This window comes from Lasioglossum baleicum, chromosome 15, assembly GCF_051020765.1.
Source record: "Lasioglossum baleicum chromosome 15, iyLasBale1, whole genome shotgun sequence".
Taxonomy (NCBI): domain Eukaryota; kingdom Metazoa; phylum Arthropoda; class Insecta; order Hymenoptera; family Halictidae; genus Lasioglossum; species Lasioglossum baleicum.
This window is the reverse complement of record NC_134943.1, coordinates 4,745,780-4,762,974: the sequence shown is the minus strand read 5'-3', so window position 1 is coordinate 4,762,974 and position 17,195 is coordinate 4,745,780. Positions and strand designations below refer to the sequence as shown.

General features: G+C 39.5%; 1 long non-coding RNA gene across 1 annotated transcript; it reads left to right on the top strand.

Moving 5' to 3' along the window:
• The first annotated feature begins 575 nt into the window (after positions 1–575).
• Positions 576–10,993, top strand: LOC143216427 (uncharacterized). Its single transcript, XR_013010561.1, has 3 exons — positions 576–1,140; positions 5,318–5,526; positions 8,066–10,993. It is a non-coding gene; the product is annotated as an uncharacterized LOC143216427 (long non-coding RNA).
• Positions 10,994–17,195: the final 6,202 nt, after the last annotated feature.

Genomic DNA, 17,195 nt, shown 5'->3' with positions numbered 1-17,195 from the left:
TTCCCCAAATTAGCTAACTTAAGTAAATACAAGTACATAATAAAAATTCAATTCGTTTGCTTTGAAGTTTGGTAATTTTCAGACGTTTCTCTCCGAGGTTTAGTGTGAAGATTAATATTGGATTGGCAAGAAAGTAATTTCGGTATTTTAAGGTGAAATAAAAATTTCGCGAAGCTTTACTTTACCGGACTCAAAATTAGTACCTTTCACCTACGAATTATGATGTATTTGGTATGTAATCCAGTAGATTTGTACCCGGCGCGGATGCAGATCGAAGTTTCGATTCTCTAGGATCAATAGTTGAGGAACTATGGTCGCTTAAAGTTGAGAATTTTTGACAGGTAAGGGCGCCGCCATATTGGTTTGTAGTGACGACCGCGAGCCGTTTACCTTGCCGCCCTCGACTTAATCCTAACCAACTCGGCAAGCGGCGTGCAACCGTCACTACAAACCAATATGGTGGTGCCCTTACCTGTCAAAAATTGTCAACTTTAAGCGACCATAGTTCCTCAACTATTGATCCTAGAAAATCAAAACTTCGATCTGCATCCGCGCCGGGTACAAATCTACTGGATTACATACCAAATACATCATAATTCGTAGAACAAAGGCTCAAATTTTGAGTCCGGTAAAGTAAAGGGCATCCAAAATTTCTTTAAGCAATGAACTTTAATCGATCAAATATTTTCCATTTTATTCGATGATCTTTGCCATCTTTTCTGAGAGCTTAATAAAGTTATTGGCTACTTGCATAAATCTACGACAGCTACATATATATTAAATAACAAAATTTTACCTTAAAATACCGAAATTACTTTCTTGCCAACCCAATACGTCTTTATGAAAATTCCGTTGAACATTTTTCTGCAATATTGGCCGGCTGTTTGCCAAAAAATAAGAGCGTCCCTCACCGTCCGACAAGGGGTCACATCCGAATGATTAAGGCGGGGCTTTGACTATCGTTGACACGCGTGTAAAACCGGTTAGCTGCGCCCACGATGCATTATTTCGCTTTCAACGCCGGTGTTTCGCGATAACGAACCGATCCCTCTCTTCGACTAGACCCCGCCGCCGAAGAAAATTAAACCAAACGGGAAGAACAGGGAAAAAAGAAGAGGAGAATCCGCTTAAGGTGTGCAGGTACTGTTTCCCTTCTCTTTTCGTTCTCCCCCTCTTTCTCTCCCTCTCTCCGTCTCTTTCTCTCTTTTTTCTCTCTGGCGGTGCGGTTATTCTCTCGTATGCACGAGTTATCCTGGCCAAGAACACTCGTAAACCGTTCAATCGAACGACCGGGACGAGTCGTAAAAGTTCGTGGTCCGGTAGCGTTTCCGGATCAAATATAACACGTTTTTATGGCGAGACGGATCCGCGGAGATTGTCGTTTAGAGTTATGGCGACGTTGATTAGCCACTGATAGGTGAATGGTATTTCTGTCAATTTTTTGGTTGCTTGCGCTTTTCAGCTGTGATGAAGGGGATACCTTCATTTATGGTGAAGTTTGTGTAATCGAGAAGTAATTCGAGTGAAAGAAATATTTTGCATTATTTTTGCATCGAGGAATTTTTCTACTATTCTTTTTGTTCCATTTTTATGCCATTTTTACATCATTGAGGAATTATCGAGGTATTTTTCAGCTATTTTCATATGCTTGAAGAACTCGTCTACTATTTTTACATTATCGAGGAGCTATCCAACTATTTTTATATTCCCGAGGAATTTTTGTGCTACGCTCAAATTTTTATATTTTGCCTCGATCGGTGAACTTCATCGGAATCCTTGAGCTATTTTTACGTTCTCGAGGAATATTCATACTATTCTCGAATTGTTGAGAAATTCTTGTGCTATTTCTGTATTAAAGGAGATTTTATTAGTTTCCAAACAAAATAATTTTCTCTCGAATCTGAGAGGCATCAAATTGTTAACCATCATTCCAACAGTTTGTTTTCCTATGCAGAATTTATTGATACTAGCACATTATTGTTTTGATTAGACATCACTATGAGCTTTAACTACCTGTACAAATTGATCGTTTTAAGAGTATGTATTATACTTGAAACGTCTTTATCGTATTTTCATTCCATTTTTCTTATTTTTGGTATTCCCATCGTTTGTTTACATTGTGTACATTCATTGTGTACATTGTTCTTCCGGTTCGACGGTTCAGGGACTTCCCGAGCGAGTGACACAGAATCGCACGGGCAAAATAAACGAAAGCGTTCGCGATCTTCCGGCAAGGCGAGTGCAGAATACGCGCGAGGAGGATCGACGAGAAATAGAGAACAGAGAGCAGAGAAAAGAAAGGAAAGCAATAGAAGAGAAGCGAAAAGGAAAGTCGCACGTCGTGGGGGCCAAGATGGGAAAATAAATAGCGTGTATCGCGAGAGGGCGGATGTCGATGGGGGCGAAAGTGGGCGGATATAACCATAGAGCACGTGGCGCGCGCATTAGATCACCATAAAGATCAAGATTTATCGCGATCGAAGTGCTTAAACCGTGCCCCGTTATCCTTTCCCATAAATCCGTTCGGGTATCTCGATATGCGACTTTGGACATCGAAAATCGACCTGCCGCGCGACTTCATTGGGCCAGGTTCCCTTCCGAAATTAATGGCGGACGGCTGCCACTTGTTTCCCATTCGATTATGCGAACAACCAAACCTCTTCTCTTCGAAGAACGTCATTTTGTTGTTAGAAATAACGCGTATGTAGCAACTGATTTTAATTAGTCCTTTAAGCGATGTTCTTTTAAAGGGGCAATAGATCGTTATCGAGATTGACGTTTCCTCTTTAAAATTAAATATACGGTGTTCCTAAATTATGAAACACACTGTATCGCTATTACAAACCCCATAAACATTCCCTATTTATCAGATATCCGCGAACCACTTGCACATTTGCATAAGAACCAGAGATCAAGATGACGGTTCGTATTAAAGGCGAAGACTACAGTGTTTCTTAAAAAATATTTACATAACCTCTGCGAATTTATTATCGGAGATAGAGCCAAAAAACTTGCTGCAAGATAGTCGGACATGATTCCGTTTTCTAGACAAATTTTTATTACCTCCTGTATTCAGTGATATTTATTGTATACCGATAGAAGTTCCTTACGAACCGTGTGACGTGAAATCATATAAAATTAAAAGCCAATGCACCAGTAAATACAGCACAAAACCAAAAATTGTGCATGACAAGGAAACATGCCTGAGTACAGTGAGTGAGTCTCGGTTATGCGGATGATTTGGCTTTTTTATCTCCACTACAAGGGATTTCCCCATTGTGCGGTCGATCGCGCTACAAAGAAATGAAGGTATTAGGTTGTTTAAATTGAGGTTTTATGATTCTCGATGTATGTATCATTCTCAGGTATGGAATAGCATTAGCACGATACAACAATTTCCCGCTTAGCACCGTTGTTTACCCAGGACCGTCGTTTACCCTTCAAAAAGTTATCCAAGAAATCTATGTTCGGTACACTTAAAAAAACGTAGTACCATTTCGTTTCCTGAGACTCGATACTTGTCCCATTTGCGGGGCAAGTGCGTCCTAGTTGACACACTTTATACAATATCCTATCAAAATGATAATTTTCAAGCAAAATTAGAATCCTACATAATACTAATTCACCAGTAATAACTGTGGCAAAAGTTTGATACCAAGAATATTTAGTTTTTACATACCAGACTGAAAACACATCAGTTTAAAGTCCAACTTTGCAAAAACTAGGGCGGACTTACCCCACTCCACCTTAATAAACACCCAAATGTGGCGAATTGAAATTTGGCGATCTTATTGACTTGGTAGGAGTCCACGAAAAATTTGATTAATTACATCCTTAATTCTTGAATCAAACTCTAGTAAGGCCGTCAGTCTGCTCACACGCATCTCCTATCCATTAATCAGATCTCCATAGACCAAGCTGCTCGTTACCTCGACGTCTGCTTCCAGCGGATCGCGATTAATTCCAGCGACCAGTCAAAAAAATCGACGAAAAGGAAAAAAGAACAAGACAATCCGACGAAACAAAAGAGTGACGGCTTCCTGTCCATCGGACGGCCGTTTCCCGGGTTTATCTACAAAGCTAGGGCCGCACTAATTCAAGAACCGTGTTCAAACGTTGCAAGATCGGAAATCCGCGCCATGGCTCAAAGATAAATCGCGATCAAACTTCCCTTTACTCGTCCCGACATCTGGCTCTCTCTCTTTCGATTCGATGGCGCTATCGATACGCGATTTACTTAGTCTGAGATGTTGACGTATTTTATTTTTCGATGGTTAACTCTTCTCTCTGTGAACGGAAGGAAGCGTTTCACACGTTTTCAGGTTTTCATGCATCCACGGATACATGTATGCGTGTCAATGCGTTGCAAACGAGATCCTCAATGAACCAGACGTTCATTGAGGCTCGGTGGAGTGTGACATTGATAGCGATGGCCTGGAACCATCATTACACAGGGTGTTCCCGTTGCTGTTTATTGATGAGAATTCAAATATTCCATTTTTCAAATTATTTCTGCAAAAGTGCATCGCGCTTTTCATGCGAAGCAGTGATCTATTTTCAAACTCCGTTTTAAATGAGAATTTAGATGGGCCGTACGAATAAATAAGTAAAAAAATAATGGGACACTATTCCATTAGGCCCGAAGTGGCAAGCAAAAAAGTCCGGGATCGTGTAGGAGCACTTAAGAAGATAAACTTCACGGAATGAGCGAACGAGAATCAGATAACAGGTATAGTCATTTCGACGCTACGAATCCACAGGTCTGCCAATACAAAAAAGAATCCTCGGGGACATGCGAAGAAGAGGAACTTTAACATGAAAACAAACCCTTAATTACTTTTCTCCAGATCTATCATAGATCTACGCAAGGTATCAATAAAATTGAAAATACATTTACACAATTTAATAAATAACTGTGCCCGAGTAAATAAAAATTGTTACCTGTACAATTGTTCAAATCATTCAGCCTCAGTCGACAAAAAGTGTGAAAATTCATCTTCCTGTAGAAAACCAAGTGCATATTTCTTTGCACAGAGGACTCCCAACGGCTCATTATAGTATCTGGCATCAAGTAAACCACACGCGAACGACAGTGGTGCATGGAAAGGGTTGAAACCTCGTGAGAAAGTCGGAGGAAAGTTGTCAGGGGGTTGCGCCGACAAATTTCCTCAGGAAAAAGGTGGATCTCTCGCCTCGCAGCCAGAAACCGAACCAAGGCCCGCGGCCTCTCTATTACTTATGCAGTCTACGTTAGCCGGCTTGCATTGCTGCACGACTGCTTGCTTACCCTTCGTAACGTGTACTTTATTCTTTCCAGATGCGCTCGCGCCGATAGCTACTGGCGATTCGCTCGTTTAACAGCGTAACGGCGAGCCGGCAGGAGTCAGGGCCGGTGAGTGCCACCGTGGAGGGAGAACAACGAGAAAAAGAAAAAGAGAGAGAGAAAAAGAGAGTGAGGAAGAGAAAGAGAGAGAGAGAACAAGAGAGGTAAAAACGTACCTGGACCCTATGGAAGGGTGCTAGAAGGTGGGTACAGTCACTAGGAAGAATATAGAAAACGAGAACTTCCTTCGTTGCTCACTTTTTTCCTCTTTCTTTCTGCGATCCTTCCTCTTTCTGCGCTCGCTGATGTGTATGTACAGGCTGGCTCAGACTACCGGGACTAATTTTAGTCGATACATTCTCGCAAATTACACCTTACTCCCTGTTATACTGACTTAATGCGCAGGGGAATGCTGGCAGTTGGTGGAACTGGTGTCATTTCAGTTGGAGCTAGAGTAACATTTATCCTAACACTATTTCTCAAGCTCTTGCTCTACGATTTATTTTACGGTTTTGGTGATTAGAACTTTTTTGTAGTACGTAATTTCTTGAAAAAAAGGAAAAAAATGTATATCTATTGTGTATCTATAATATTCTCCAATAGCTGCACATTAACAAAACCGAAATAGAATTTTAGTTCGGTATAAAGGAAATTAATAGCACACATATTTATTAGACTCCGTTCAGGCAAGAGGTTAACAGGGGACACTGTGTATTTTATGCATTTGTTGTATGATTTTCTATTGGACATAGGAACTACACAGATTATATTTCTTTCCTGAACAATTTTAGCGTGTCTTTAAATTTTTTAGATGCTTTTACTGTCTCGCATTAGATCTGCTCCTTCCTCTAGTCTAGTTATCATACATCGAATATATATATATATCTCTCTCTCTCTCTTCAAAGGTACAAATGCAGCCCCTTAATGACAGAGTAGAACGTGCCCGCGCTATTCTTTTCTTGGTGATTTTCAACAAGAGTCGTCGAACACAGGTTTCCCTTTATAAATTCGTTCGGGAATCCGATCCCCTAATTATTTCTAGCAACGTGTAACGCGATCGTAATTGGAGGCGTAATGGCCTATACTTCTGCCAGGTGAAAAATTGCGGGTTTTTCACCTGGCCGTGGTCCGCGAACGTTTAATGGAGTGGAAAACGGAAAGAAGGAGCCGAGTGCCGGGATCGAGAATCGTATATATAGGATGCCGCAAAAACATGTCCGGATCTTTACGAAGGTGCCAGCCAACAGCAACCAGCATCAGCATCAGCAACCAAGATGGTGTACAGTCGCCGGAGAGAATACGGCCGCATCTCTCCTCTGTTTTGTACCGACTAATTAACCCTCGCGCCGTTCTCTTTAATTATCTTCGCAGGGAGTTTTAACACGTCCGACTGCCGAACGACCAACGGTCATTAAACATTCCGTAAAATCGATGCTATTTATTCGATCGGACAAAAACTGAAACTGCTACGATTTATCGCGGCGATTTCGCCTTTCAACCCTCTCTTGCGCCAGACCGGATCCTAGTTTGGTATACTTAATGCATCGAACACAGCAAAAAATCATTTTTTATCGCTCGATAAATAATTGCGGCGTCTGTATATGGGTTAGATGCTCGTGAAAAATTCTTTTATGCACCGATAAATTATTGTGCTTCCTCCTCGTGGGGTGGGTAATTGTCGGGTCGGTGTTGTTCATGTAAATAATTTGATTTTTACGTCCTCGATTTTGTTGCTCGGTGTTTCGATGCTGGATGTAGATAGCAATTCTTCATTCTGTTGAACGTTTTTTTTAGAGTTCGATGTAAGATAAATGGTATACACTGCCCGAAATTACCATAAACCACCTGATTTTTTGTGAAATCTTATAATTATGTCATAGCAATGAGAAGCTGATGCACGATACCATTTCAGGATTAATTAAAGAAACCATTTACATGATTGCATTCATAGATATATTATTTATTTACAGAAAAACGTAAAGTTATATAGTTTAACGAAAAACGAACTGCGAAATTTCCATAAAGCCACACTTTTTTAAGTAGATAACATCAAGATTATCGACAAATTAATACGAACAACTTGAGAAATACAGAAGAAATTGAGACTGACAATTTCATTTTTCACCATGATAACGCCTCAATTCATGCATCAAGACAAACAAAGGTGTGGTTAGACTGAGAATCTTCGGGAAATACTTGCAAGAAAAGTATATGGCAATTGTAAACGGTACAACTCTGTTGCCGAGTTATAGATTGCGGTGAACGAAGCATGGACATCCGTCGAGGTAGAGAAACTCTTCGTACTTTGATTTCATCAATGCCTAATCGAATTTTCGACGTTATTCGAAGAAATGGCAATTACACTAAGTATTAATTTGTAAATATAGATGAAATTTTCGATAATCTTGATGTTATCTACATAAAAGACGTGCGGATTTATGGAAATTACACAGTTCATTTTTTGTTAAACTATATAACTTTACTTTTTTCTGTAAATAAATAATATTTCTATGAATGTAATCATGTAAATGGTTTCTTTTATTAATCCTAAAATGCTATCGTGCATCAGCTTCTCATTACTATGACGTAATTATAAGATTTCACCAAAAAATCAGGTGGCTTTATGGTAATTTCAGGTATTATTCAATGTTTTTTCAGAAATAAGTTGATGTTTTATCGTACTGGAGTACGAGTAAAATGAGTAAAAATAGTCCCATCATAATTTAGAACAATTCTTTTCAGTGAACACATCTTCGAGCGCAGAGGGTTGAGAAACTCTCGCTGCCATAACTGGAAAGATCCGCGACTAATTAGTGGAACCACCGTTTCTATGATACACTTTATACTTCCTCTGGCATGGTATAAATCGCCCGGAGGTAACAAGTCGGCAGAGACAAAGGAGCAAAACGAAAATTGCATTGGCGGGTCTCGTTTCCACCGCTGCCAGCAGAAGTTAACGTTCGAGCGGCTGCCAATTTTCATAAATATCGATGCGCGGCGGCAGGGAACGCGTGAAATTTATTCAAAAGCCGTGGGTGGATTATTTAGCCGGCGGATAGGGTCGCCTGTCAGCGAACGATAAGACCATCGAACTCGGAAGCAACAACCCAAGAAGAAGAAGAAGATACAAGAGAGAGAAAAACGAGAAAAGATTGCAACAACAGTCAATGAGATGATATTCGAGAATCATCCAAGATAATGATGCCAGTCAACGAGAATCGCGAGGGTTTATCGAAAGCAAAACGAATAGTTTTATTGTTAGAATAACGTGACCGCAGCTTGGGATTAGTTTCTTTCCCGTTCCGGCATGATGGCTCTTCTTTTTCTCATCGAAACCGAAGCATTCTTGCGAAAGAAAGACGGAGGAGTTATATCACATCAGCGCAGGATCGTTGATTTGTAATTCTGCATCAGGGTTGCTGAGTTTTTCGTTGCTATAGTCGATGGTTTCGTTTTGCGGCGACCGCAGAAACTTTCTGATAAATCTACAGTGCGGTGATCCTTAATCAGACGGGCCCGATCATTTCGAATTTTTTCAAATTCGATGCATCGTAATCTGGGGAAGTGGTTTGTCCAAGGGAAATTGTGTGATTGAACTGTTCGGTCGCGAAAGAAAAACGCTGTTTGTGATTGCACCTGTGTATTTGCGGATGAAACCTCCAAGCCTAGATTGAGCAATAATAAAAATGATTATAATGAAATGATCATGTCCACGAAAGAATATGCAGAAGAATCTTCCAGTTTCAGTGCTGACAAACTTTTTAAGTTAATTTTAATAGCATCGAGCACGCACATTGAACCGAATTGAGAATGGGAAAAGAGTATCTCTGCGTCCAGGTTCTACAAGAATGATTCCATCGTTTTGCATTAACAATTAAAATTTGTGTCAAGCGAAGACTGTGTCAGGAACGGTTGCTCTATTTTAATTAGTTAAAATCAAGGTGTTGCTTTATGTATGCAAAGCGTGTAACTTTTGAGCTGACAAGAAAATGACTACCCGTCTGGTCAGACGCCATTTTATATGCATGATCTTCACTCACGAAAAATGGAGACATGCTCTGCGTATGAGATTAGAAATTAATCTAACAAAGTTTTCGACACAAAAATAGAAAGAAAGTATCATCGTGAATGAATAAATAACCACATGTTAATATGAGTGTAATAAATAGTATCAACACTTCTAAAATATAATTACAGCTGAATAGAAAATTATATAATAGGTTTAGTTCGCGATATAGATTGTAATTAATGAACTGCGAATTGTATTTAGAGAGGAATGATCGAAAATAATCTGATAAAAGTCTCGCAGCGATCCAGTAGCAGAAATACATGCAAAACCATAATCGGCGGTGTGAATGATCAGCTGTTACCCGTTTAACAATTTGCACGACAGCAATGTAGTGAAGCTCGATCACAAATGAGCCGTGTGATTGCAGTTTAGAGACGGTGGATTATCATAGGTAGCGATTTCTTTCATTTTTCCCAGTGATTACCGATCGAAGGGGGAGAAAGTAAAAAGAGGCAGATCGCGCGTCGGCCATAATGATACATCGAGGAAAAAATAATTAATCTGGACGCGGTGCGTACCGTTGCGTTGTGGTGAAAAGAGACAGACGATTGACGGCCGATGGCTGACGGCTCGCATAAATCGCTCCACCTTGTCACTATCTTCCGTGGAACGACCGTGAAATGTTGATCGAGGAGACGAAGGAGAGATCGGGCAACGTCTCGACGATTACATCCCCCTGTTCCCCGTTCAAGCGTTCTGAAGTACGCGACTCGAATTGCGCACCGATCTGCATGATACATTTCGTGTTGCGAAATTATCCGCTGCCTTTTCAGTCAACGGCTGATGGCAAGTCGACTTCACGCTGGATTACCAACGAACGACGCGGGGGAAAAACGAAGATACTTACCCGGCCCTGGGAGGAGTTCGAAGAGTGTATTACCATCGGCTACGAGAACTATCGTCCTGAGGTGTGTCTTTGCCATAGTCTTTTTTTGGCAACGCTACGGCGACAGGATCGTTTATACTAAGAATGTTTCTTTATTTATACGTATAGTTATGAGAGACTCAAAATGTATCTATATGAGCCGTTTATTTTGAAAGTGGCCTAAATTCACTTTCGAGAAAAATCAAGCTAGCAAGTTTAATATTTACATTTCTACGTTATCTTTTCATTCTGAAGCAAATTGTAACTAATATATTTAAAATCACAAAGATTTTTTAAAAAGGAATTAGCTGGTTAATAGAATGATACAAATTTTTATTTTGACAGCGGCCTAAGTCCATTTGTCAGTTGTTCGATAGACCATAAATTCTTAGTATCAGGACATTTGTTTTTACCGAATGACAGAGATTTTGGCGTCGTAGAAATGTCATTAAAGAAGAATAATTTACTGTTTGTCCCTCAAGATGATTACTATATAATGTTATCAAGAAGTGCCGGAAAGGTAATAACTTTATTTTAAGTGAAATGAAACAAGAGGATTTCATATCAACAAGATTTTTGGAGGATGCAATTTTTAGAAGGGTAAAGAATTCTAACGGAGAAACAATAAATTGGTCAAAAATATGCTGGATGCGTTTTTTGAGAAATGAATCGTATAAAATGAAAAAATATTTTTCATTTTGAAGCATTTTAAATTACATCGAATGGTACTTAATGTTACTCGGGCTGTTTCAAATTTTATGACGAATCTAGTTGTTAATTTTGAAAGTGGCTTAAGTCCATTCTTGGTAAGAATACGCATATTATTCACTTAATAATTGCTATTATTTTAATAGGAATTGTAAATTTAACTCTCTTAGATACACTTAAGGAGTGTGATACATTGGTATCCTATAAGTATATTTTTAATTTCATTGAGACGCAAACTCTTAAATATCTCAATTTAAACTTAAATGGACTTGGGCCACTTTCAAAATAAACGGCTCATATTTTGAGAGTTCTTATTAATGGATCCGTTTCGTCAATGAAAAGAGGTACTCTGAAATGGGGAATTTTTGTGCGAGGGACTCATTAAAAAATATCTTAATAACGACCGCAAATCAGAATTTGGCCAGGATAGTAAGAGTGCGTGTTAAAAAAGAAGGGAATAAGGAACAAGTCTGAACATCGCATCGGCAGGACGATACAGCCCCAAGTATCCGGCTTTAATATCTACCGGCTCGCGCAACACCATAATGGCCCTTTATGACCGCAAGGAGCGCCGTTTCGCGGTGTAAATTACACGTTGCATCGATTTACGAGGCGAACAGTAATTTCCACCATCTTGCCCGCGCGTACGCTACCACATGTGCCTCGTATACTCGATGGAATCGACACACACACCACTGATGTCTAAACACTGCGATCATCCACAAACTCAAAATTTCCTAGAATAATTCGCAAAAATGGTCTTCGATAATAGTACACACAATAATATTCAATAAGTCAGTAACGTCAAAAGTAGGCAATAACTTAGACTACTTCATGTGTGCCATTTTAAAAATAATACGAGACATTTTAAAAAATCTGTAATATTCCAGAAAGAATTTATCTTCCCCACTTCATAAAAATGTCTTCCGTTCTAAAAAAATATTAAACACACCAGAAATTTTCGTATGCAAATGGAGGCTCGCATAATGCGATTTCGGTTACTGCTTCCTCTATCCGGTGTTCTTGCATGCTGTACTGCTCGATTAATATGCGGCGGCCTTGTTCCTGTGCCTAACCATCGCGCTAGAAAATTGTCCTGCAGAATTATGTTTCCTACAGCACCCCACCACCGACCACAAGACAGGATTCGAGAATCTAGAGCAGGAATCGCGCGCGAATTGCGTGGATTAAAGGCACGCGCGGAATTTCCGCATAATCGTCGGCCGTACAAGGGCCAATATGACATCCCATAGGAAATGGTTTCCTGCGGGAGCACGAGCTGACGTCTCGTGCGATCCTGTCATTATTAGCTCAGTATCCTGTTGCTAGAGGAAATTGGATCATTACAATTTTTCCACCCGTTCCTCAACGAAACTACTAATTTCGGTGCCGTTTTTACGGTGTTCCCTCGGCAACTACTAATTTCTACGATTTTTTCGTCGATGCTGCCCGAAACCGACAATTTCTTTTCAATTCCGCGATATTTCTTGTGGAAACTCGTAATTCGTGTTTCTACCCCAATTTCTGGGAAACCATCAATTTTACTTTCGTACCTATCTCTCGAAAACACTATGATCCCGAAGCTTGAATTATCTTTTTACGGAATGCTCACTGTCAAAGATGCTTCTGCAAGATGCTGTACATGTGTTTCTTCTATTTTCGAAATGTGCACACACTATAAAAGCATAAAGATTGGCAGTCTACTCCAAAGGTAATTAGCGGGGTGTCTGAATTACACTGTCGAACAGCCAAAAAACGTTTCGATTCTCACTATGCGATTCTTATAGGGTTTTTCGCGCTGATTTCGAATCTGCCCTCAATTTTTCTCGTCGAGTTGGAAAAAAAGACATATTTTTCAACTTTAAACAAATATTGTGATGTTATTATCAAAGATATTGAATTGTTCTTTAGAGCAAAAGATTCTGTAGACTTTCCCGAATCCAGTGATTTCCAATATTAATACATTATGATCGTTTAAACATGTTTACCGTCTCTTCGTCTTTAATATTAATATAATTAAACATGTTAATATTGGATATCACTGGATTCGAGAATGTCAACAGAATCTTTTGCTGTAAAGAACAATTCAATATTTTTCATAATAACATCATAATATTTGTTTAAAGTTGAATAATATGTCTTTTCTTTAAACTCAAATTTCTCGAAAACTGTACGTCTAGGAGAAAAATTCAGGGCAGATTTGGAATCAGCGCAGAAAACTATAAGAACCGCATAGTAAGAATCGAAACGTCAAAAAAATGTAGAAATTTGTTGGACCGCGGTTTGGTGAAATCGATTTCTCCGCGACTATGCATAGTGTGTACATGATTTATTCAAGCAATTTTTTATGTATCGTCAACGTGGTGGAAGCGTAATTTACACAGACGTTAATTGCTTTCGCGGGACACGATAATTGCGCTGGCAATAGAGAACTATTCCAATTATTGCAGCGTTCGCAAATCATATCAATTACAGTGGCGTTTATAAGTTATAAATAAGGTGACCGGGAGTTATACAAGTTCGTAATAGCAAGCCCGAGTTGGCTTAATTACGACTGTAATCCAGAATTACACTAATTATATTCGGGTATCACGACTGAGACGACCATAGGCTGCAATTATGTTCGCAAAGCTTGATCGTGCGTTTCTCCCGCTGTAGCAATAAATTGAAAATCGATTTGATTATTTCTAGGAGACCAATTGGAGATCCGTGGGCTGCTTGCTGCGCCTGCGCGGCGTTGATAATTCTGTTCTGTAATTAAACAGCCTGAAAACGGAATTGCCTGATGGAACTAATTGTTCAAGTCGAAGGTGCTCCCGCATTTCCAAATTTGTACATCGTTGGAAGAACGGCAAGGGTTCATGGAAATCGTTGATTTACGGTCACCAACAGGATAATTGCGGTGCCCGGACAAATTATCGTTCTAAATTTGCAAAACTGGCGGAACTAATTCCTAGGCTTAGAGAAATTAGCGCGCCAAACTGGCAACGTCGGCGGAACTAACTCAGACAGTTTGGACAAATTGGTTTGGACTCGGACACGTATAATGGATGAGCTAATTGTTATGCGTTAGAGGAATTAGCGTATACCAGCGTTTTCTGATACCTTCGCCGCACCGGTAGCAATTTTCTCTCTAATTCATGGAAATTGATGCAATCAAAAAACGATCGGCGGAAGATCCTCCGCGATATTAGCTAATTATCGGCGAGATCCGGTGTAAACGATTCTTTAACGCAAATGTAATTGGAAAAAAATTAGAGGAAGACATTTTCCGTTTGAAGGTTGAATGAATTCCTTAAAAATTCAAGAAATATTCTAATTGCCTCATAATACAAGAAGTGCAGGACACGGCTTAATTTTTTTAAATTCGAAAAATTGAAAACAATCAACTTAATCGATGTTCTGAAATGAAAAAATGAAAAATTAAATGAAATATTCTATTTAATTTATTTTACTACATGTCCTTTTTGTAACTGGAATATTTCTAGTGATCAAGCTCAATTAAACTCGCTATTAATTTGCATGCGTATTTCTGTTCTGTGCTGCTGCAAACAACAAATTGAATTCTACACTTGTTACTACGTTTGTGCTTATTCAATTATACTACATTATCATATTATCTCGAATGCAACTACCGCACACAGTACCCAGTTATTAAATCTCGAGGGTTCTACGATATCAACAGGATTCTCTTTTTCGTGCAAAATGATGATAGATAGAATCTCTGATTCTTCGTTTCCTGTTACTGCGTACATAGTATAGCTGATGATACACCACGAATCTATCGCAGAATTTCACTGCCACACACGACGTATCGACAACCGATTCTCATTCCGAACAGGCGCAGAGCGTGGTGAAGTAATCGTCGTTTATTGCTATCCTCCGAATCGCAAAGGAAACTGCGTGTCCTCGAGATGCATGACGATTTCACAAACAAGGCTTCCAGTTAATTGCAAAATCCCTTGGGAATTAATGGCTGTGGCTCCACGAATGCACGTCGATCGAAAACCCTTTAATTCCCCAGTACGAAATCGTTTTGCTCGTTTCTGGAATTTCAAGTTCGTTCGGATCGTGTAGAAATCAAAACTACGTACAGTTACTCGAATTAATATTCGGACGCTCTAAAAAAGACGATAACTTTTTTAATATTACACTATACGATTTGAACTTTTTTGGGAAGCTAGAGCAATTAGTTTACTCCAGGATGTGAAAAGAAATTTTTTCAAAAATTGCAATTGATCTCAATTGTAGAAGAAATACTAAATAGTTGCATTTTACAACTTTTTTTTGTGGGGCTATATTGAAAATTTAAAAAATACGTTTTGTAGATCTCTGTCAATTAAAAATATTCTGAAAACTTTCAAACGTTCAAAGATGGTAAAAATTGCATATTTTTGGCATATATCTAAGAATTCTTACATCTTTCAATGCCTGTCGTTTTTTCCCATATCAACCGATTTCGATGAAACTTTCACAGTGCATATAATTGACACAGACCTACAAAACGTACTTTCTCAATTTTCAATATAGGCCCACATAAAAAGGTTGTAAAATACAACTTTTTAGTATTTTTTCTACAATTCCGACCAATTGCTAATTTTGATAAAAAATTTCACATCCTGTAGTAAACTAATTGCTCTAGCTTCCCAAAAAAGTTCAAATCGTATAGTACAATATTTAAAAAGTTATCGTCTTTTTTAGAGCGTCCGAATATTACGAATACAATTCGAGTAATTGTATGATTCGATAATGAATCTGTTCTAAATGATCATGAAATGAACAACGTGCTTAATATTTTTTGAAAAGACATTTTGTACGTCCTCCCCCAGTCGATTCAGCACAACACAAATCACTCACAGTTAAACGTCCCTCGACTTACATAACGCCCTAAAAGATCTGAAAGAAAGTAACAATGATAAAGAGAAGAAAAACAAACCCGCTGGGAAAGTGTCGCGATCAGTGCTGAATATAGATCACCGATTAGCGGTGAGAGATCAGAATCGCGGTACGCGCCGCGCTGCGAGTAAAATCGCATTCTTTATCGTCCGGGGGAATGATAGGTCTGCGAACGATGGTGCATTACGGTCGAAGTGTTACTAATTACACGGCTGGGATTAGCGTTGTGCATATAGCCGGCGGCTGTAATTAATCCACGTCTGCCGCATCACCGGTGACGTAATTAATAGTGTCCGGCGTGGTCTGCGCGGGATTGGTAATAGCGTCGTGTACCGGCGCAATACCGGCGATTAAATGCAAATCCGTAGCACAGTGGCAGTAGATCATCGACCCCGCCCTCCCCCTAACCTGGAATGATTTTAACCGTGAACAGAATGATTGTCTTTTGGTTCGCGCAGTCCCGTACCGCGAGAATTTACGCGTACTCCTCGACGAATTACCGGCCTGTCAATTTGGTTAGCCGATTTCTAGCGACATCGACGATCGCTCGATACGTTCCCATTGGGGTTGGCAAACCCGTGATTACGCGCCGGGCGTAATTTCGATCAAGAATAAATATTCCAGAACGATAAACGCCGAACGTCGGTCTCCTTGCGAGTACGAGTCGCCGATCGCGATCGTGATCGAGTGGCTCTGGATCATTGATCGGAATCGAGCCGGTGTTTATTTATTTTGAGGGCTGGAGCTATTACACGGCAGCCGAAATGGCGACATCGGTTTATTTCTCGTTTACAGCCTGTTTCAAAAGTCTGCTTCGTTCGAATAAATTGTGCATTCCGTTTCCTGCTTATTTCTATTCTCCGGCAATCAAATATAAAAACATGATCAAGCTTTACGATCTTCCTAATCTGAGCTAATCGACTCGAATCAACGCCGATAAAACGGTTTTCCCTAAGTACAGACTTTTGCAGCTGACTGTAGCCTCGACTTCTATAGCAAACGTCTTAATTTTCTGCAATTTTTCAAGGGCTCATCCTGTGTTAGTTTTATTGTATCACCAACGCACACAACTTTACGTGACTTATAATTTCATAAGAAACGAATAAGGTGGAATGATGAAGATTTGATGTTCTAGAAGAATGATGTATGTATGTTCTTCTTGCAGGAAGATTAATGCCGTGTGTGACCACTAGAACATTTAATTTCAGACTATTATCCGAGGGACATACATCCGAATGTAATCAGAAGCATTTGTCTACGTCTTTCTGTATTGAAAAATGCAAATTGTGGACACTTAGGTCTGAAGCGGATGCATAATTTAAGTTGCTGTAGTA